The sequence below is a fragment of the Penaeus japonicus genome, unplaced genomic scaffold (genome assembly GCF_977035675.1).
Source record: "Penaeus japonicus unplaced genomic scaffold, GWHDUDI00000001_assembly GWHDUDI00000011, whole genome shotgun sequence".
Taxonomy (NCBI): Eukaryota; Metazoa; Arthropoda; class Malacostraca; order Decapoda; family Penaeidae; genus Penaeus; species Penaeus japonicus.
The window spans coordinates 40,733,150-40,755,379 of NW_028234413.1; the positions used below are offsets into that span (position 1 = coordinate 40,733,150).

The 22,230-nt window shown below is 39.2% G+C and overlaps 1 long non-coding RNA gene across 1 annotated transcript in view; it reads right to left on the reverse strand.

Annotated features, from left to right (window-relative positions):
- LOC122257261 (uncharacterized) overlaps positions 1-22,230 on the reverse strand; it is a 48,516-nt gene that overhangs the window by 21,658 nt on the left and 4,628 nt on the right. The window contains exon 2 of the long non-coding RNA XR_015191393.1: positions 11,532-11,586. This is a non-coding gene — a long non-coding RNA (uncharacterized LOC122257261). The remainder of the gene's footprint in view (positions 1-11,531; positions 11,587-22,230) is intronic.

The window sequence follows — 22,230 nt, forward strand, 5'->3', positions numbered from 1 at the left end:
GATGAGGGTAATGATAATAAAAAAAAAATGACAAGAATAAAAATCAGAGGAAGAATGAAAAAAATATATATAATAAAAAAAATAAATAAAAAAGAGGGAGAAAGGACGGCAGACAATGGTGACAATTTAAAAAAATACATACCTTATAATATATGTTTATACATACATACAACACACACAGACACACATATATATATACAGAGAGAGAGATAGAGAGAAAGAGTGAGAGAGAATGTATGTGTATGTGTATGTATATATGTGTGCATATACATATAAAAAAAAACATAAGAAACACAAACCAAGAACAAATCCCAAACACATGAAATGAAACGCCAATTAGACTAACCCCCCCCCCCATCATTTACAAAATCGAGAGAGCCACGCCACGCGACGGTTCGCCGCCGACCAGCTCGAACCGCCCGTTACCGGCACACGCCCTGAATCCGGCAGAATTCAGTTGCCGGAATGACGTTGATCCTGGTTTTAAAATAACAGACGCTATTGGGCGAAGGGGGGGGGGGGGTTGTGGGGAAATAGTGCGCATCAACCTTGTTTTCATATTATTATCATTCATATTTTCTTTTTATTGTTTCCTTTTTCTTACTCTTATTCTTCTCTACTTCTGCTTGTTTTTTTCTCCTCTTTCCTCTCCCTCTCCTCTCACCTTCTCTATCTTCTTTATTTCATTTCTCTTCTTCTTCCTCTTCTTCTCTATCTTAATTTCTTCCCTTGCTCCTCCTCCTTTACCTCTTCGTCTCCATATTCCCTTGTTTTATTCCTTACTTTTTGCTTAATCAATAAAAAACAACCAGGTTATTCTTATCTTACATTCATCATTAGTATTACCAATACCTAGTAATGACATCACGCTGCTTTCAATGATACCAATTGCAAAAAAAAACAAAAAAACATCTGACTCGAGGCGACAGAAGACACAAACCGAAGAAAAATGCAACATCTCTTTCCAATGTTTTTTTCTTTTTCTTTTCTTTTTGTTTCGCTCAACAACATGGATTTAGTTGATTCAATCTGATGTTGTTTGTTGCGTTGTTGAACACGGGGCGGCGTGTTTGTTGCTTAAACAAAAAGGAACACACCAAAAAATGTGGATAAACTATTGCAAAGCAGTAATGATGATGATGTCAAACAGCAGTAACAATAATAATAACAACAATAACAAAGATAACAATAACAATCATAATAATAATAATAATAAAGATATTTTCAAATAATAATAAGAAAACAATATCATTAGTAATACTAACAGTAATAGCAGTGTCGTTAACTACGAAATCAATAATAATGATAATGGTATAACAATCGATAATCTTATCAATAAATACTATTACTAACAATATCATCATCATTATTATGATAATAACAATAATAACAGCAAATATATAAACACACGTCACTAAACCAAAAAGAGGAAGTTTTCTCTCTCTCTCACTAAGTCTCTCTCTCTCCACTCAAAACATTCTTGGCAGATCAGAGCACGAGCACGGAAGTTAAACCAACGGGAGGGGGGGGGGGAGAGTGAGGGGAACAGATGAAAAGAAGGAGAGAGAAAGGGAGGTAGGGGCATGGAGAGAGGGCGAGGGAGGGAAAAGAATGGAGAGAGAGAAAGAGAGAGGGAGGTAAAGTGAGAGAGAGGAGAGGAAGAGTGAGAAAGAGGAAAATATAGAAAGAAAAACACCAAAAATACAACAAAAAAACATACAACAGACATCCCTTTCAAAAACCGGTTAGAGTACTTGATGTAACCAGACGGCCGTCTTGATACGCACCTGCAATTCTATTTCTGCGAAGGAGGTAGGACAGAGAGAGAGAGGAGATGGAAGGGGAGAGGGGGAGGGGAGATGGGAGAGAGGGAAGGGGAGGAAGAGAGAGCAAGAAGGATTGGAAAGGAGGCGAAGGGGAGGAAAAGGAGGATATATATACATATATATGTATGTATATCTAAATATACAATATATATAGATATATGTACATATAAATATAAGTATATATATAAATATTAATATATATATGCATATATATAATATATACCGATAGATAAATAAAGATATATTTTCAATCATGGGTACATGTATTTATATAAATATATAAATATATATATATATATATATATATACATGTGTGTGTGTGTGTGTATGTGTACACACACAAACATATTTAAGTATATATACACATAAATATAACAGATCATATTTTTACTTAAATATATATATACATAAATATGTTATGTTACATATATACACATATATATAAATATATACATAAATATGTTACGTTATGTATATATATATGTACACACATATATACATATAGAGCTAGAGAGTGAGAGAGAGAGAAGGCAACAATGTCACGTAGTTGGAAGTTGCAGGTGCGCTGGGAAATAGCGCTGCAAAACCCCAACGCACCTCGATGCTTTTTCATCCGCCTTCCACCAAGCACAAACTCATACCGTAAAACCCAGATATATAAGACTGCAATGCAAAAAGTTGAATAAAGAAAACAGTGCAAATCTAATTAAAAAAAAAGAATAATATTGTTTACACTCATACTGAGATTTGTAAATAAATAAAATACAAATATAATAAAAATAATATTAATTCGTACACCAATACTAATATAACAAATTATAAAAGAAAAGGCACATATCCTTATACACAAATACATACATGCATACATAGGCTATATCTCTACAGATGAATAGATTAAATGTGTACCTGCATGTATGTATACGGTGGGAAGGAAGGAAAACGTGCTTGTGTGTATATGTTTGTGTATGTGTACGTGTATATTTATGCATATGTGTGTTCTCCCGTCAACACCCTATGTCTGGGACCCGTTCTCCTGTCTTCTCCTCTATCCCTTTGCCTCCTGGCTTGCTAAGCGAACACATGTAAACACGTACGCATTGAGACAGGTAAGGGCGGGATATATGGATCCCTCTCCGAAGAATAAGGATTTACTGAGACTAATCGCCTCGGATGGAGAAAAAAAATTACTGCTTGTCGTTCTCGTTATAAGCATTGGGCATTTTTACTGTCATGATCGTAAACGTAAGTGATTGTAATGCTATACTGAGCTGAAATGACTGAGCCTTATCACTCTATAAACACCCACACAAACGCACGCACACAAGCATACCATTCCCACATCTAAACATGCACGCACAACCACATACTTAAAAGCAAACGCACACACACACACACAACCCTGATACCTCCTCCCCCCACCCCTACAACCCCCTTCATTCCTTCCATTGCCATTTGCAACATCACACGCCCTGGCACGTGTCCCGTTACCCGTCCATTAACTTCACAATCCTACTCCAGTGCACTCAATTCACGTCAAAATGTAGTTCACTATTTTTCACTGCTACAGTTCCTTTCCCGGCGATTCCCGTGTTGATCACCTTAAGTAGCACAAATAAGCACACATGTACAAAATCTCACTGCCTCGTTACACACATGCGAATCAAAGGGAGGAATCGAGAAGGGCGGTTCACTATAAAAAAAAAAAAAAAAAAGATAACTGAATGTCACTTTCTCGGCGCTCTGAACTCATTTCTTTTTTTTAATGGTGGATATCTAGAGTCATTAACAGTTATTTGTGTTTATCTTTATGAAAGAAAGGGAGATAAATTACTGAGTACATGTATCCGTGCGTACGTGACACAAGTACATCTGGGCGTTCATATATGTGCTTGTCTGCAAGAAACTGACAAGAATATTACGATCTTATAAACCCTCACTCACTGCCATGGTTCTGTTTCCTCCGTAACAAATGGTCATATTCTTAGGCGGTTTTCCGTGGTATACTCCCCAACTGCAATTTTTCCGCGTGACACACACTTATGCTCACTCTCACACGTTTGTATAATGCACAACACACACAACTTTACTCAACATATTCAGACGTATGCCTACACACACAAACACATGTATAAAATGCATACACCAGTCAGCAACCCCCCCCAACAAAAATAGAAGAAAAATAAGAAAAGAAAAAGAAAAAACATCTACCATGCCTCTGCAAGCATAAAATAACTCTAAGGGCCCACTGTGCCATGTTTCACTGTCAGGTCTATCTGCAGTTTCCCACTAATACAAAAAAAAAAGCGATTTCATTACACATAAAAAAATATCGGGACATTTAAAACCAATAAAGTTGACAGTAATAAACTTCAACACGTGTGCAACTTGCAAGAGGAGGGAAATTGGCACGACATAGCGGAGATGTACCCGACGACCTTGCCTTGCTAGTTTGAGATCACGTAAACGGATTAATAAAAAGTATAAAAAAATATATATATGGCAATCAGACCCAATTGAATTCCTGTCTTTTATTTTCTATAACTTACAATATCTGTCAATTATTTCGTTTTCATTATTCTATGTATTTCTTAAGATTTTAACTTTGTTGCAAGATTATGCAATAATGCTTGGGATTTCCTCAAGGCCGAGACTCACATTTCGAGAGCCGTGCAACGGGCAAGGGATTCTAGCCCTTAGTCTCTCCTCGTCTAGCTTGCAAAGTTGCTCAACCGCCATCACTGCATCATTTATTTGCAACCTGGCAATAACACTTGTTATTTTCCTTCTGTCTGTGTCTTCACGAGCTTTGGCTTCGAAACTTTTCATCTTGTTGAAAAATAGGAAGCCATCTCTCTCGCGCTGAAAATTTATGAACATCTGTCTTGCGAAATATTTACTTGGTTGAAAATCTGTCTTCATGAACATTTACTTGCATTCATTTAAGTCAATCGTCGTTTGTCTTGGTCGAGAGTTTTGCATTCCATGTTTTCAGCGTCTCAAAAAAAAGAAAAAAAGAAAAGAAAAAGAAAAAAAAAGTAAATAAAAAAACAGAATTAAAAAATATTTAACACCGATAAAAATGATATCCAAAACAAAGTAAGATAAAAGTCATGATCATACCCGTTCATTCAAACACACACAAAAAAAAAAAAAAAAAAAAAAAAAAAAAAAAAAAAAAAAAAAAAAAAAAACGCAAGACCTCGTTGAACTTTTGAAAAAAGAAAAAGAAAAAAAGAAACACGCACGTTCTTCCGATCTCTTCTCTCATAATATAAACTAATCTTGGCACTCGCCTGGACACTCGCCAATATCACCGGTTCAAAGAAGTTTTTTGAACCGGTTCGAATTTCCTTCTCGCTCGGGATTCAAGATTTAAAAAAATAAAATACTGATGGTAATACATACATACTCAATTAAAATAAATAAATAAATGTACATGTATTTATACATATATAAATATACATGCATACATATTTATACATATATAAATATACACACATACATATTTATACATATATAATATTCATTTATTAATGGAAGTATATATATGTATTATGTACATACATGTATATGTATGTACGTATATACTGTATATGTATATACATATATTATTTGAAAGATAGAGGAGAGGGAAAAAGAGATAAAGAGGAAGTGAAAGAAAGAAAGAGAGAAAAAAGACAAAACCACCCCATAGTCCGCCACGTTCCGAAAGCTAGAAAGGCACTTTACATGTCGAATCCCTCGGTCATCATTCCTGGCGTGTCTCTCGGTCGCTCTCAGTCGACGTCATCCGTGGCCTTGTGTTCTTGTCGTTGTTTTTGTTGTTGTCGTCTCTCATTAAGGTGATCGACTACTTATCATACTCAGGATCTGAAGGTATCTTTTATCTATTTATTATTTTTAATAAATAAATGATGACGAGATATATATACATACATATATGAATAGATATATGTATATGGGTGATATATATACATATAAATATATTGTTCTGGCACATTTATTTATAACCTTACATTTCTTCAGGGAGTAATAGATAAGATGTATATAAATACGTACATACATACATATACAGTGAGTTTGTATGTAAGATGTATGTATACATGATGTATGCCTTCAAAACAAACCGGAAATCGCACGCTGAACAGCCCCCCACCCTAAAAAAAATTAAAAAAAAAAAAAAAAAAAAAAAAAAAAAAAAAATCGTATACCACCTCCCTGTCATCCAGTCATCTAATAAGGACGAATCACCTCGAGTGAGGATCGCTCGACATGTCAATCAAACGGAGCGTCATGTCACTGGGAAACCGCGCAGGTGTTTGTTTCGAGCAAAATGTGTGTCAAGCCTACGATGTACGGGGAGATGTATTTTAAGAGGGACTTAAAACATTGCTATCGAAATGGTTACGAAATACATGGCATAGCTTAATTAATGGAGAGGCTGAACGTTAATGTGGAAGTTTTTTTTTTCCTTACAATCTCTTCTTTTGTGTTTTCCTTTATTTTCAAATTTTCTCTTGCATTTTCGTTTTGTTGATCTTCTTCCTGCATTCTTTTTTTTTTCTTGCATTCTCTCCTTCCCTTTATTTTTTTTTCTTCTTCCTACATTCCCTCTCCTTTGCTTTTTTCTTCTTCCTATATTTTCTCCCTCTTACATTCCCATTATCTTCCTCTTTCTTCTTCCTGCATTCTCTTCCACTTATATTTTCATTCCCCTTTCCTTCCTTGCATTCTATGTCTTTCTTTTCTTGCATTCATTCCCTCTCTTTTATCATCCCTATCCTTACATTCGCTCCCTTTCTTTTTCTTTCTCTTCATCATCTTCATTTCCCTTCTCTTCCCCTTCTAGCAATTCCTTTCAAATAATTCTTCTCCTCCGTGCGTGAAAAACACACACTTGTCTTCCTGATTAATGTAGGCCTCGCAAGCAGCAACCTTGACATCTGCCAATTGGGACCAGATAGAGCATGATTTCGCACGGCCAAGAACCCCCCTCTCCCCCCCTGCCCCCCCGCCTTGGATATGTTACTAATTACGTCTTGGCCTCTGGAACGTGTTGCGCGCTCTGGTGTTATTTTCAGATTATGATCACAGACTTTTCGTACTCACTCGAATTCTAATTATGATTACGCTCACGCCAGCATAGATGCAGACATGTGCTTTCATTCTTGTATCTTCTTTCACCTTTCTGTCTGTCTGTGTGTTTGTCTGCCTATCTCTCTTCGCTCATATTCTCCCCTGAACCCCTCACCCTCCCCCCTTTCTCTCTTTCTTTCTCCTCACTCGTTCTCTCCTTCACCTTCTCTTCTCCCCTCTTCCCTTTCACTCTCCTCTCTCCCTCCTCCTTCAATCTCCCAGTAATCTGTATCCTTTTATCCTCTCTTCATTCTCCATTTCCCTCTCCATTTCTCACCTCCCTCCTCTCCCCTTTCTCACGTATCCTGCCAAGTAGCATATTACCCCATAGCAACAGGAAAGTGCCTTCACGAGCCGAGCCATAACAAGAGAGGTAATTTTGGCGCGATTTTTGACGGGTGAAGAAGCGTTGTTCTGGCGGTGCAAATTCTCTTCTAAATATCACCTACACTTTTTTTCTGTTTCTTTTTCTTTGTACGTATATCCGTCTTTGTTCCCCTTCCTCCTCCCCTATCCCTCCCTTCCTTTCTCTCCCCCCTCCCACCCCTCTCGCTCTCTCTCTCTTCTGGGGGGCGACATCTCAACTGCAGCTCAAAGATTCATGTGACTTCGGCCCAATTTTGATCTTTCTATAAATCCGTGCTTCTTGGGGACTGGTGAAATGTATGTGGGATGACATATGAAATACATGTTAAAGATACATGCTTATATACATTCAAGATGCACGGGTTTGCTTATACCAAACACGTTTTTATAGCATATAAGGTACAACTTTGTGATATTGGTTATAATAACATAGGGGATACCTGAGCAAGGCATGTTCATATAACATATAGCACACACGTTAAATACACATTTGTGAAAGGGATTCGCATTTAAGATACCCGTTCATGTAACATGTCGGAATCAAGTTAAAGTGAAAGGTTGAAAGCAACTCATAAAAATATAATAAAAAGCTTCAAGTTTTTTTGTTTTTTGTTTTTACTATCGTATTTTTCTGAAGAAAAAAAAAAATCTAAGGGCGTCACTTACACCGGCTCCTCTATCTCCCCTCCCCTCACCCCCCTTCCAAGTTTCAATCTACACCCCCTCCCCCTTGCCCTTCCACCTTATCAATCCCCCCCATCCTCCAAACTTCTTGGCGGAGTTAAAACCAGGTCGAGGTAACAGGGCCAAGGCATAGCAGCTCTGGCCTTATCTTGGATTTCACCTCTTCTCTTCTTTTCATTTCGTCTCCTCTCCTTTCTTTTTTAATATCTTTTCTTCTTTTATTTTTTCATTCTTTTCCTTTCCATTTCCTCTTCTATTCACATATCTTCTTCCTTCTTCTACTACTCCATCTACTGCATATCTTCTTCCTCCCCTTCTTCTACTTCTTCGTCTTTTTGCTGGCACCAATACAAGCATTCTGTGCATAACGCATTCTTCCGTATTTAGGTCCTGTTATACCGTCCTTGCCCATCTTTGCCCGCCGGCTTCGTCCGCTTCTTCTTCTTCTTTGTCTTCTCCCTCTCTCCTCCTCTTTCCCTACTTCTACTTTTCCTTCGCCCCCCTCCGCCATTTCTCCGTCTCGTTTTTTTTCCGTTCCCCCTCTTTCTCTATTTCTCCTTCGTCTTCACTTCCCTCACTCTACCCTATTTCCTCATCCATCCTCCTCCTACTCCATCTTCTTTTAGATCTTCTTTCTTCTATATTTTTCCCTGCCTCTATTTCCCTATTCATATCCTCTCCCTCTCCTTCCCCAAACTACACCTCCTCCTTTCCCCTTCTCTTTCCCTCTGCCTCCCTATCCTGGTCGAAGCTTCCTTCATCCTCTCTCCTCTCCTTCTCCCATTCCTTCTACCTTTCTCTCGCCCTCTCCTCCTTTACAACCAGCTGCCGATGCACTGCAACGCGCCGTCCGATCACCTTAATCCCCAGCGTCCTACTCTCCAACCGGCATGCAATTGTCTCGGCCCTGATCGACAAGATAAGCTAAAGAGAGTATCGTGCTTTTCACGTTTTCGTTTTTTGTTGTTGCTCTTATTTGTTGTTTTGGGGATTAACTGGGGTTCATTAGGTCGCCATTAGGTAATCATTGGCTTGCCTTGCTTAAGGCATCTGTCTTGGCTTACGTTTTGCCATGTCATGAGCCTTGAGTTCTGTCTTAGCTTGTATTTGGTTTGTTTTACCGTAGCTTTGCTTGCGTCTGGTTTTAGCTTGTAATTTTTTTTGCCATAGTTTTGCTTGCGTCTGGTCCTAGCTTGTATTTGGTTTATTTTACCATAGCTTTGCTTGCGTCTGGTCTTTGCTTGTATTTTTTCTTAGCTTGAATCTCGTCTTAATAAGAGTTTTGCCGCCTATCTTAGCTTGTGTATTGTCTAGGCATCATTCTTGTCATTCTCTTAGCTTGTACCTTGTCTTGGCCTGTGCTTTCTCTCAGCATCATTCTTTGTCATGCCTTGCACTTTGCATAAACTTGTATCTTGACTTTGTATCTTGTTGTCTTGGCTTGTATTCTGTCTCAGATTCGCTTCTTGCTTTCATGTCTTGACCTGTGTTTTGTCTCAGATTCACTTCTTGCTTTCATGTCTTGACCTGTGTTTTGTCTTAGCTTCACGTCTTGTCTTAGCCTGTCGTGGTATTTGGCGTTTTAATTGTTTCGTGCTGGCATCTGAGAACTTTTTTTTTTGCACGGATACTCTTAAGTTCGCTCGATGCCTGACTGACCTGTGACCTGGCCTGACCTGACCCGGCGAATGTGGAAACGTAATTAATTCGCTATTTGTTTTCTGACACAAGTAGAAAAATCGAAGATATATATATATTCATAAATATATATATACATTCACATATATGTTATATCTATTTATATCACATATATATGCATACACACACAAATATATATATACACATATGTATATATATATATATATATATATATAAACATGGAATACCCCAAAAGCCGAAAAAGAGAGAAAGCGAGGTGCAAGAGCGAGAGACAGAGCAGAGCCACTGACAGTTCAACAGATAAAGTCACAGATGAATGACTTGAACCGACATGTACAAACACTCGCGCGTAACTGTGTACGTGCGTTTTTTGTTTTAAGTTTCAAGTTCCTATACGTGTTTAATTATCCCTTGCTAATCACGCGTATTTATAGATGTGGAAGGGAGGCCTTTTGGCAGGCATGGGGAGGGGGAGGGGGGGGGGCAGATGGAGGGAGGAGGAGGAGGTCGTGGTTTAATGATTTAATAGATGGGATTCATTATAGGGCGAAGAAATTTTGCTCTCACTCGCTCTCTATTTCGCCTTCATTTGGGTCCCTCTTGCTCTCTTTCTCTTTCCCCTCTCCCTTTTTCTTTTTTCTCTTTCTTTCTCATTCCTTCTCTCAATGCTCCTCTTCCTGTCTCCCAAATAAACAAACTCACACAAGCACACATAGACACAACCTACCCCAACCTGTGAGAGGAGGGGAGGGAAGAGAAGGTGGGGGGGAGGGGGGGAGGGAGAGAAAGGCGTTTGTTTACCTTGCTATCTGCTAACACGTCGATCCTCAATAACCAACGAGGGAGTGCTGACGGGTGGGAATGGCGTCAGATTCCCTCCTTTCTGTGGGAACGGGTCAAAATCACTTCCTTTTTTATTATCATTCTCTCCTCCTTCCCTCCTATACCTCTCTCCATGTTTTTTTTTTCATAATCAGAAAGAGAGATAAAGTAACCGTATCCATTCACCATACAAAAACTTACCAGACGACTCTCATGATTATCATCATTGTTATTGTAATTATCATTACTGCTATCAATACCGTTACTATTGTTATCATCATTATTGTTATTCATCACCATCAATCACCTTAACATCACCATATCTTTCGTTATTGCTTCTTACAGTTTGTTTACATCCTTGTTTTTTGCTGACACTTAAGAGCAACACTAAAAACTAAAATAAAACACCATAAAACAGCCAAACAGATGGACCAACAGGACAACAGAACCATAACGGCAAAACAACGCGCCGAACCAAAAGAAAGAAAAAAAGAGGAAAAACCGTTACTCGACCCGGTAATAATGAGAGACGGGTCGTATAATGGCGTGCTCGCCCTCAAGCTCTCTCTTTGACGCCGCCGTTGCCATAATGCATAGCAATATTGCAGGACATTCGTTAACTCCTCAAATATTGGTCCGGCTGGGTTGGCAGGGGGAGGGGGGGGGGGTTAGGAAGATAAGGGCAACGACCTTTGTTGATACACGATGGGCGAAGGGGAGAGTAAAGATACGAAAAATGAAAGGGGGGGGGGATAGGTGGGAGGAGATAAATGGAAGTCTTAATACTGAGGTGACGCTGACGAATGCGCGATTTGTCAACCTTTTTCCTGGCGGCGGCACATAGCCTATATTGTCTGCATATCTACAACTGTGAAGTCCCATATGTATGTATATAACTCACTAACTATATATATATATATATATATATAGAGAGAGAGAGAGGGCGGGGAGAGAGAGAGAAGAAAGAAGCAGAAGAGGAAGACACACAAAATCGGAAAATGAAAAGAAAAAGAGACGAGACACAATCCGTTTACTAACCTTGTCGCGTTCAGCATCTGTCAGGGCAAAACCAACACAAAGCAGCCACTGAGACCTGTCAAAGAAAATACCATTTAATTAAACTTGATCAAGAACATAAAGATCACTCTTCAGATCAAAAAGCATATCAGAAAAGTAACATTACCTTGTTAACAACCCTTATAAACATGTGTTCCAGATACTAGAAGGAACATGGCCTTGTTAACAACCCTTATAATTATACATGTGTTCCAGATACTCATGTGACACTTCTTGGGGAAGAGTCTACTAATTTAATCTTTCTTCGTCGATCTATTTATCTGCCTTTCGTATTTTAGATTGTCTCTATATTCCAGTTATCTCTCTATTCCTCTATTTATTTGTTCCTATCTCTGGTCATTTATTTACATCGCTTATACTTCGAATCCCCGACCTCGAGACCCGTTGATATTAACACCAATTCGAATTCCTGACCAAAGACTCAATAATAATCAATGTTAACCTTTTTTCCAATCCATATTTTTAATATCGCATTTAATTCCACAAGAAAAAAATAGCATCATAACAGGCCTTTCGAATCCTTGAGTGTCAAAAGACAAAAAGACTCGCTTACCCACACGAGGTTAGGTTAGGTTGCTAAAACGTCAAGTAAAGCGGGAAGAGGGAATTGATAAAAAGAGAGAAAGAGGAGGAAAGGTCGCAAAGAGGAGAAAATCGAGTTATAAACAGGGGAAGGAGAAGAAAGGAATGGAATCAGGTGACGTCAGGAAATCAGGAAAAATGGGAGGAAAGGAGAGGGAATTCAAACGATAAAAGATGAGAAAAGAAAGCAAGCGCGCACAAGTGTGTGTGTGTGTGTATGTGTGTGTGAGCGTGTACGTTTATGTACATGTTCGCGTGCTTGTGTGCGTGATAGGGAACGGATGGACCACCATTACACAATTTCACTCAGGAACCGCATTAGGACCAAGAAGAAAAAGTACACACCTTTAAAAAAGAGTAGCTAGAGTAAAAAAGTTTTTAATAAAGAAATGAAGATGGATAGATAGATAGAGAGGGAACTTAAGATAGGTAAATCACATAAAACACGTATACAAAAAATCGTAGGTCGTATCATATATGCCATACACAATTTCAAATTATACGTGTATGTGTGCGTGTGTATACGTGTAACAAAGTAACAAATTCAACTTTTATCAAAAGACCAAAATCCAAAAAGTCAAACCCCCCTAAAACCAAAAACAAAGAAGTAACTTTAGCATCTTAATCCCGACAACCATACATCATAAAGGCTATAAAACTTCTGAAAACAGTAGTTACACGTGACCATGTTTCGTACAACCAGACACCTACGAAAAAAAAAAAAAACTTAATTCATTCGCCGTTCACATGTCAAACATCCATCCACCTCCCCCCTGCCCCCCCCTCCCCCTTACCCCTGCCCCCTCCTCACCCTACCCCCCCCTCCCCCTACCCCCATTCCCTGTCTGACCTACATAGCTTCACATTTTCGTTCTTTATCGATTCAGGAGTTCGTCAACTACCAACGTCCATAACGGTTCCTTCCGCATTTTATTTTTCTTCCTCGCGCATTCTTCTCCTTTTGTTATTTATGGCTTGTCTCTTATGCATATTTATGAATTGTATTTTTTTTTTGTCTTTTTTTGTCCGTTTCATCTAAATTTCTTTTTTCCTCACGCATTCTTCTCCTTTTGTTATTTATGGTTTGTCTCTTATGCATATTTCTAAATTGTATTTTGTCTTATTTTTGTCCGTTTCGTCAAAAAAAAAAAGAAAAAAAAAATGTATACGTATTTATTTGTCATTTATTTCCCTCACAAGTTTCATTAGTATTCGCATACACTATTTGCCACATACCCAGAAAGGCAATAACATAAGGCTAAACAAAAGACGAATCAAACACACACACACAGAGGAAACAACACGAGAGCCCCCCCCCCAAAAAAAAAAAAAAAAATCACAAAAAAAAAAAAAAAAAACCCCCCCCCCCAAAAAAAAAAAAAAAAAAAAAAAAAAAACCGCCACAGAACACAAAAACAAAAAGACAAGCAACCAAAGCGATCTTCTTCCACTAGACACAAGGGCACGAGCACAACCCTCCATCAAGTATGCTAACCTGACGATAAGGAAACCCATTTTCTCCGATGGGTCAGCCAATGCACTTCGCTGGCACGCTGTCGCCTGCACGGGAGCCAAGAGGGTAAGTACGGTTCGTTCGTTCTTCTTCTTCTCTTTTTTCTCTTTTACTACTATTTCCTTGTTATCCTCCTTCTTCTTCTCGATCTGATTCTTCCTCTTCCTGTTTTACTACTACTAGTTATTCTCCTTATTCCTCTTTTACTGCTACTTTCTAGTTATTCTCCTCTTCCTTCTTCTTCCTCTTTTACTGCTACTTTCTAGTTATTCTCCTCTTCCTTCTTCTTCCTCTTTTACTACTACTTTCTAGTTATCCTCCTTCTTCTCCTCTTCCTCTTTTACTACTACTTTCTAGTTATCCTCCTTCTTCTTCCTTTCCTCTTTTACTGCTACTTTCTAGTTATCCTCCTTCTTCTCCTCTTCCTCTTTTATTAATACTTTCTAGTTATCCTCCTTCTTCTCCTCTTCCTCTTTTATTAATACTTTCTAGTTATCCTCCTTCTTCTCCTCTTCCTCTTTTACTACTACTTTCTAGTTATCCTCCTTCTTCTCCTCTTCCTCTTTTACTACTACTTTCTAGTTATCCTCCTTCTTCTCCTCTTCCTCTTTTACTACTACTTTCTAGTTATCCTCCTTCTTCTCCTCTTCCTCTTTTACTACTACTTTCTAGTTATCCTCCTTCTTCTTCCTCTTCCTCTTTTACTGCTACTTTCTAGTTATCCTCCTTCTTCTCCTCTTCCTCTTTTATTAATACTTTCTAGTTATCCTCCTTCTTCCTCTTCCTCTTTTACTGCTACTTTCTAGTTATCCTCCTTCTTCCTCTTCCTCTTTTACTACTACTTTCTAGTTATCCTCCTTCTTCTCCTCTTCCTCTTTTACTACTACTTTCTAGTTATCCTCCTTCTTCTCCTCTTCCTCTTTTACTGCTACTTTCTAGTTATCCTCCTTCTTCTCCTCTTCCTCTTTTACTGCTACTTTCTAGTTATCCTCCTTCTTCTCCTCTTCCTCTTTTATTAATACTTTCTAGTTATCCTCCTTCTTCTCCTCTTCCTCTTTTATTAATACTTTCTAGTTATCCTCCTTCTTCTCCTCTTCCTCTTTTACTGCTACTTTCTAGTTATCCTCCTTCTTCTCCTCTTCCTCTTTTACTACTACTTTCTAGTTATCCTCCTTCTTCTCCTCTTCCTCTTTTATTAATACTTTCTAGTTATCCTCCTTCTTCTTCCTCTTCCTCTTTTACTACTACTTTCTAGTTATCCTCCTTCTTCTCCATCTCCTTTCTTCTCCCTATTATAAGTAAAAAATAATAATAATAAAAAAAAAATAAAATATCCGTTCAGCAGGAATTTAAAATCAATTCTGTATACTTCGATTCAGATCTAGTTCCATATTGGTTTCTTCTGTGTTCATTAATATTACGATTTCATCATTCATTTCCCTTATTCTTTTCCATCTTTTTTCAACTTTCGTTTCCCATTTTCTTCAACGTTGTCATGTACACGTGCTTTTTCTTCGGCCATATTTCAAGGTCACATTCCGACGCGAACCAAGTCAGACTGCGCCTCTCTCTCTCTCCGTCTGTTTCTCTCTCTATTTCTCTCTCACTCAATCTCTCCTCTCTCTCTCTCACACACACAATCTCTCTCTCCTCCCCCTCTCTCTTTCTCTATCACTCAATCTCTCCCCCTCCCCTCTCTCACTCACTCACTCGCTCCCTAACTCTCTCTCTCTCCTTTCCCCCCTTTCTCTCTCTCTCCTTCCTTCCCTTTTTTTCTCTCTCCTTCCCTCCCTTTCTCTCTTTATCCTTCCCTCTTTCTCTTTCTCACTCTCCTAAACCCCCTCACCCCCCCTCGCCTTGTACCATGCACGTGCTGAGAGACTCACCTTTCTGAACACGTGCGCATGCTTAGTAGAAATATCCACGATTTATGCCACACGTCAGGCATTCATCTGTATACTTTTGTGTGTGTGTATGTGTATGTGTGTGTGTATATGTATGTGTGTATGTGTGTGTATGTGTGTGAGTTCGTGTGTGTGTGTGTGTCTGTATTCCAATACGATAAAGCTCAAAATTAGGTAACAATAAACTAAATGAAGCCAAAGATAATAATATAAAATAATATAAAAAAACAGCAACTCAAGAAATAATAATGGTAACTAAACTAATAAACATAATAATGATAACTAAAATGATAATAAATATGATAAGTTATGATATAATGGAAATAATAACAATAATGATAACAAATGCAATAACAAGATCTTCAGATGACATTGACTCCTGAAGTGCTGGCAATACATGCACTATGGTTTTCCTATATTATCATCATAATAATAATTATTACTATTATCATCATTATTTCTATCTTTATTATCATCAACACATATATAGTTCCTTAAGCGCTTAGTCACCAAGGTTTAAATAGAAAAAGGCAAACAGATTTAGCCTGTCTAACCTATTCCTTGAATTTTCGGCGAAAAGTGTTAATTTTTATCACAATCACAATTGTTTTTTTACTTAATAATAACAATAATAACGTTAATAACGATAATAATAGTAACAGTAAAAAATAAACATTTTCTCCTCCCAAAATTCAAGGCATGGGATAAATAACAGAGGTCAGATAGGCCTATGAATTGACTCCATGATGACTAAGCGTTTCTACGGATGAAAATGGAGAGGGATGGGGGAATAAGGGATAGGGATAGAGAAAGGGGAGAAGGAAGGATGTGCAATGGGGGGAAGGGGGGAGAGGCTGAAGCGAGGGCAGAATAAGAGACGAATCGCGTGAGAGAGAGAGAGAAAGAGAAAGAAAGAGAGAGACGACGAAAAGAAAGATAAAAAAATTAAGTCTTGGTATTCTTAAAGTCACCATCAGTGAAGTCTTATTAATGAAGGCAGAATCATAACTTTGATTTCTTTTTAGTCTCTCTCTCACTCCCTGTTTCTCTCTCTCTCCCTCAAACATTCATTCATTCACTCCCTCTCTCCTTCTCCCACTCCCTCCCCATCTCTCTTTCTCTAACTCTCTTATGCCTCCTCATTTTCCCTCTCTCTTCCACTTCTTTTTTTCTTTCTTTTTTCACTCTCTATCTTTCCAGAGATATGTATGTTACATTTACATGTAGTAAATATACAAACATAATGACACGTACTTAATGTACACACAAGTAAAAACATACATGCATACGTACACGCCCTCAATATCCACACATAAATACTGTCCTCTATGTATCTATGTACTTAATATGCACACATAGGCAAGCATAAAAAACAAACAAACACGAGGAACCGTGAAATAACTACCTCCACAACCTAGGACACATGGATGATAAAAAAAAGGAAACGTGAATGAATTTAAAAACACACGCATAAAAAATACACACATGAATGTCCACAAAAACACGGGCGCCCCGTCAAAGAAAGAAAAAAACAAAAACAAAAAACACGTGGAACCGTGAAATAACTACCTCTACACTTTAAGATACGTGGATAAATAAAAAAAGAAAATATAAGAAATAGGACATGTGGATGAATTAAAAACACACGCATAAAAATACACATATAAAAAAAAACAGTAACAGCAGCAGCAAGCAAGGCACGTATCCATAAACAGAAAAGCAAAAGCATCGTAAACAAAAAAATGCGAGAAACATTTTCTTTATTTTTCTTTTTTTTTCTTTTTCTTGGCGGGAACAGCTGAGCCGAACGAACACAGCTGACGGGGTTTAATTTGCCTCCGAAATAATTTTTGTCCCTGCGTTCTCTGCGTGCGGCACCTGCGGTCTCTTTGGTCTAATTTGCCTTTCCTTTTATGTCTTTTCTTCTAGTGTTTTCTATCTTTTATTTCTTACTTGCTTTCGTTTCTCTTCTTTGTTTTCTTGTTACGATTTCTTTCATATTCACTTTTTTTTTTGCTTTTTCATTTTCTTTCATTTTTTCTTTCTTTCTTCCTCCCTGGTTGTACTCCAATACCAGTAATTATTCATCAACTCATGTCTATTCATCTACTTCCTCCCTTAACCACTACCCCCACCTCCTCTTCTCTTCTTCCTCTTCCTCCTCCCTCTTGATCTCCCCCACCCCTCTCCTAAACTTACACTTCTTCTTCTCTTCTTCATCTCCCCCCCCCTTCTACGCTTCTTCTCCTCTTTATCTCCTCCCCCCTCCCTTCCCTTCCTCCTCCTCCCCCTCCTCTACCCCATGTCCCCCCTCCACCACCTCCCACCGAAACCCTCCCACACCCCCACCTCCTAAAAGATGAGAAGAAAAAGAAGAAGAAAAAAAAAAAAATACCCCTCCCTATAACCCTACCCCCTCCCCCACCCATATCGAGCCAAGGAACTAACTCATATCCTTCGGACCGCGATTCACAGAAATCGATGCAAAACATCGACTGACCCAGTAAAGTGCGACCTTACCCCCCCCCCACCCTCCTCCCAACCCCCTCCTACTAACTGAGCCTGTAAGGGATGAAGAGGGAGGGAGGGAGGAAGTAAGAGAGGGAGGGAAGGAGTGGGGAAGGGAGGGAGAAGGGAAGGAAGGGAGGGAGGGAGGTACACCTCATATATTATTCGCTGTCGTGAGATCAACAGAAGAGGGGAGGGGAGGGGGGGGGGTAAGGAGGGAATGAGGGATGGAAGGAAATGAGGGATGGAAGGGAAAGAGGGAGGGAAGAAATACGCAAGGGAATGAAGGAAGGAAGAGAGAGGGAGGGAGGGAAGAAGGGAGGAAGAAAGGGAACAAGGGAAGGAAGGAAGGAAACAAGCAAGGGAATGAAGGAAGAAAGAGAGAGGGAGGGAGGGCAGAGAGAAAAAAAAAGCGAGGGACGGAAAGATAGGGAGAGAGGAAGGAACGAGAATGAGAGAAGTGAAGGAGAGAGAAGGGTGGGGGGTGAGAGAAGAGGAAAAGGATAAGGAGGAAGAAGACGAGGAGGACGAGAAGAAATCAATGGATACAAAAAAGTCCAACGAAACAAAAAAGAGAAGAAAAAAAAACATTGAAAGATGAAAAGATAAAAAGATAAAACAAGAGAAATGCAAATAAAAAAGGAGTAAACATTTAAACAAAACGTAAAAATAAACAAACAAATAAATAAAATCAACAAATAAGGAAAATACAGAAAAAAATAGAAAAAAAATCTATATCAAAATAAAACAAAGAAATATATACCAAAACAGACAAACAAAACACAAAGGTCAGACAAGGTAATTGGAGCATACATACCCTTTGGCAAAACCTTGGCTCGTGACACGTGACGGACAACTTGGTCATGCGAAGAGAGGGAGGAGGAGGGAGGAGGAAGGAGGGAGGAGGAGGGAAGTGGGGGTGAAGAGGAGAAGGAGGGGGATGAGGAGGGAGTTGGAGGAGTTGGAGGATGAAGAGGGTGGGAGGGAGGTGGGGATGTGGAGGAGGAGGAAGAGGAGGAGGAGGAAGAGGGGGAGACGAAGGAGGAGGAAAAGATAGAAAATAAGGAGACGAAGGAGGCGGAGAAGGACAAAACAAAGAGAGAGAGAGAGAGGAAGAGGGAGAGAGAAGAAAGATAGTAATTGAAACAAGGGAAAGCAAGCGAGAGAGAGAGAGAGAAGAGAAAGAGAGCGAGATGACAGCGAGATGAGAAGGGTAGGATTAACAAAACAACAAAAAAAAAAAACAGAAAAGAAACGAAAAGAAAGAACGAGAGACAAAAAAAATCAAACTGAAATGAAGAAATGAAGAAACAAAAACTCAACCCAGAAAAGACATGAACAGCGTCAACCTCAGACCCCCCTCCCTCCCATCCCCCGCCCCCTCCCCCCTTCCCAACCACCAGAATTGAACACGACACGTCAATGCCAAACCACAGACCCCGGCTTGCAAATGCCATCCCTCCACTCATCGCACGGGAACAGGTCACACAAGGTCATCCAGAAGGAGAGACTGGTGACAGGCCCTTCATCAAACTTGTTACGCTCTGCATGACGTCTATCTTTCTGGTAATGTTTTTTTCCTCTTTCATCATTATTACTATGATTATGATTGACGATGATGGTGATTATTATCATTACTACTATTATTATCATTATCAACATTATCAAAATAAACATGTTGTTAATACTATTACCATAGTCCTCATCTTGTTCTTTGCATTTTTTTTTTTTCAGACGCATGATTCCTCAGATACATATGACTTCAGGTTCTCGTCATTCTCTCTCTCTCTCTCTCTCTCTCTCTCTCCAAAATACTCTCGAACACATTGCCCTGTTGATTGCATGCTCTATGTAGTTTGGATGTTATCAACGCGTGCCTGCTTGTGAGACAGAGGGTAAACAAGAAAAAGAAAGAGCGAGAGCGAGAGAGAGAGAGAGGAAAAGACAGAGAGAGAGAGAGAAGAGAGGAAAAGACAGAAAGAAAGGGGGAGAGGAAGAAAGGGAGAAAGAGAAAGAGAGAGAGAGAGAGAGGAAAAGACAGAAAGTAAGAGAAGAAAAAGAGAGAGAGAGAGCGAGAGGAAAAGACAGAAAGAAAAATAGAGAGGAAAGAGAGAGAAAGAGAGAGAGAGAGCAAAAGACAGAAAGAAAGGGAGAAAGAGAAAGAGAAAAAAAAGAGAGAACGCGAGAGAAGAGGAAGGAGAAAAAGAAGAAAAAGAGGAGGACGATGAAGATGAAACCCACGCTTTCGCTCAGGTGTTTCAAATCGCTTGGACCCCAGCAAGGCAACAGAAGGTCAGCAACATCACGTTTTTCTTTCCTTCAAACGCGTGCAACTATGCAACTTTGTCTCGGGGGGTTGACATCTGGGCGTGGGCTGATGAGGGAGAGTGGGGGGAGATGGGGAGGGGGGAGGGAGGGGGGGAAGGGGGTGGCTTGGTGGGTAGGGAGTAGGGTAGGGGGTAGGGAGAGTAGGAGAATATCATAATAATAATGGCCAACTTGGTAAAAGAGAATTATTTTTCATGTTGAACAACGAAGGAGAAATATTATAATAATAATGGCTAACTTGGTAAAAGAGAATTATTTTCATGTTGAACAACGAAGGCCTGAAGTCTATTTACTCTTTTCTGACACGCTGGCATTAAACTCGAGTAAACTGTGAAGTCGTAAAGGGATATGCAGAGAAACCGAGTGTACAAGCAAGCAAAACAAGGGTCGAGTTTTTACAAGCCGTGCCAACTCCTAAAATAAAGTCTAGGGGTTTCTTTCGCCCTGTTTCATTATAACACATACGGGTTGTACTTTTTTTTCTTCAAATTTAAGATGTACTGCATTTTAAATGAGTAGTATGTATACAATTAAATACCTATAAAATAACACATACCTTCCTTAGCACGGCTTCCAAATTCTAAAAAAAAAAAACTACATATTGTTCAAACATGAGAAAAAAAACATTTTCCCTCGTAAACTTATTTTGTCAACAGCGAAACGAACTTCAAAAATTATAAACCGAATGCATATTTCAACCCCAGCACTTCCTTGTTCCGTGTTCAGCAAAATGCAACTTTGCATTCCTGTGCCGGGCACGCGAGGCACAATCAACGAAATTACTACGTGCTCTTTGTGTAACTCCTTTACCCTCCAGAATAACTGTTGAAACTTCATACACACTCAGACACACACACACACTCAGACACACACACACACACTCAGACACGCACACACACTCAGACACACACACACAAACGCGCGCGCACACACATATATATATATATATATATATATATATACAGAGAGAGAGAAAGAGAGAGAGAAAGAGAGGGAGAGGAAGGAAGGGAGGGAGAGATCGAGAAAGAGAGAGAGAGAGAGAAACACTGAGAGAAAGAGAGAGAGGGAAAGGAAGGAAGGGGGGGAGGGAGAGATCGAGATCGAGATCGAGATCGAGAAAGAGAGAGAGAAGCCCTCTCTTGTCAAAAGAGAATGGTATCAGGTGCCATTGCGTTTCATTTGTTCAGGCAATCGGGGGGAGACAGAGAAAGAGAAAGAGAGAGATAAAGAAAAAAGAAAGAAAGAGACAGAGAGAAAAGGAAAAGGAGAAAAAGAAAGAGAGAAAGAAAGAGAAAGTGAGAGGGAGAAACAGGGAATACAAGAAAAAAGTATGGAGATACGGATAAAAAGACAGAAACAAAGAAATAAAGAAACAAAGACGGAAAAGGAGAGAGATAAAGAGAGACAGAAACAGACAGAAAAAAAAAGACAGAAACCTTTAACCAAGCCCGTTCCCCTCCTCCCTCACCCCTAACCCCATCCCCTACCACCCACCCCCTATCCCCACGGCCCGAGTTAAATAAAGCTTAAAGCTGCCTTCTGGAGCTGACCTGAGCTTTCCTCTCAGCCGGCGACGGAGAGCGGGGAGCCGATGACCTTGACCCTCAGTGATAACGAGCTTTTTCCCTTTTTTCTTTTTCCTTGGATATATATTTTTTTCTGTGTGTGTGTTCAGATCTTTCTTGTGTTATATCATCTTATTTGTTTTATCAGCATTTTCCAGTTTTATCTTCCTCTTTTTTATCGTTATGTTATTATTATCATTATTTAATCATTCTTGCTTTTTTTTTTCTTCAATTCCCCTCCCTATCTTTAGCCTATACTC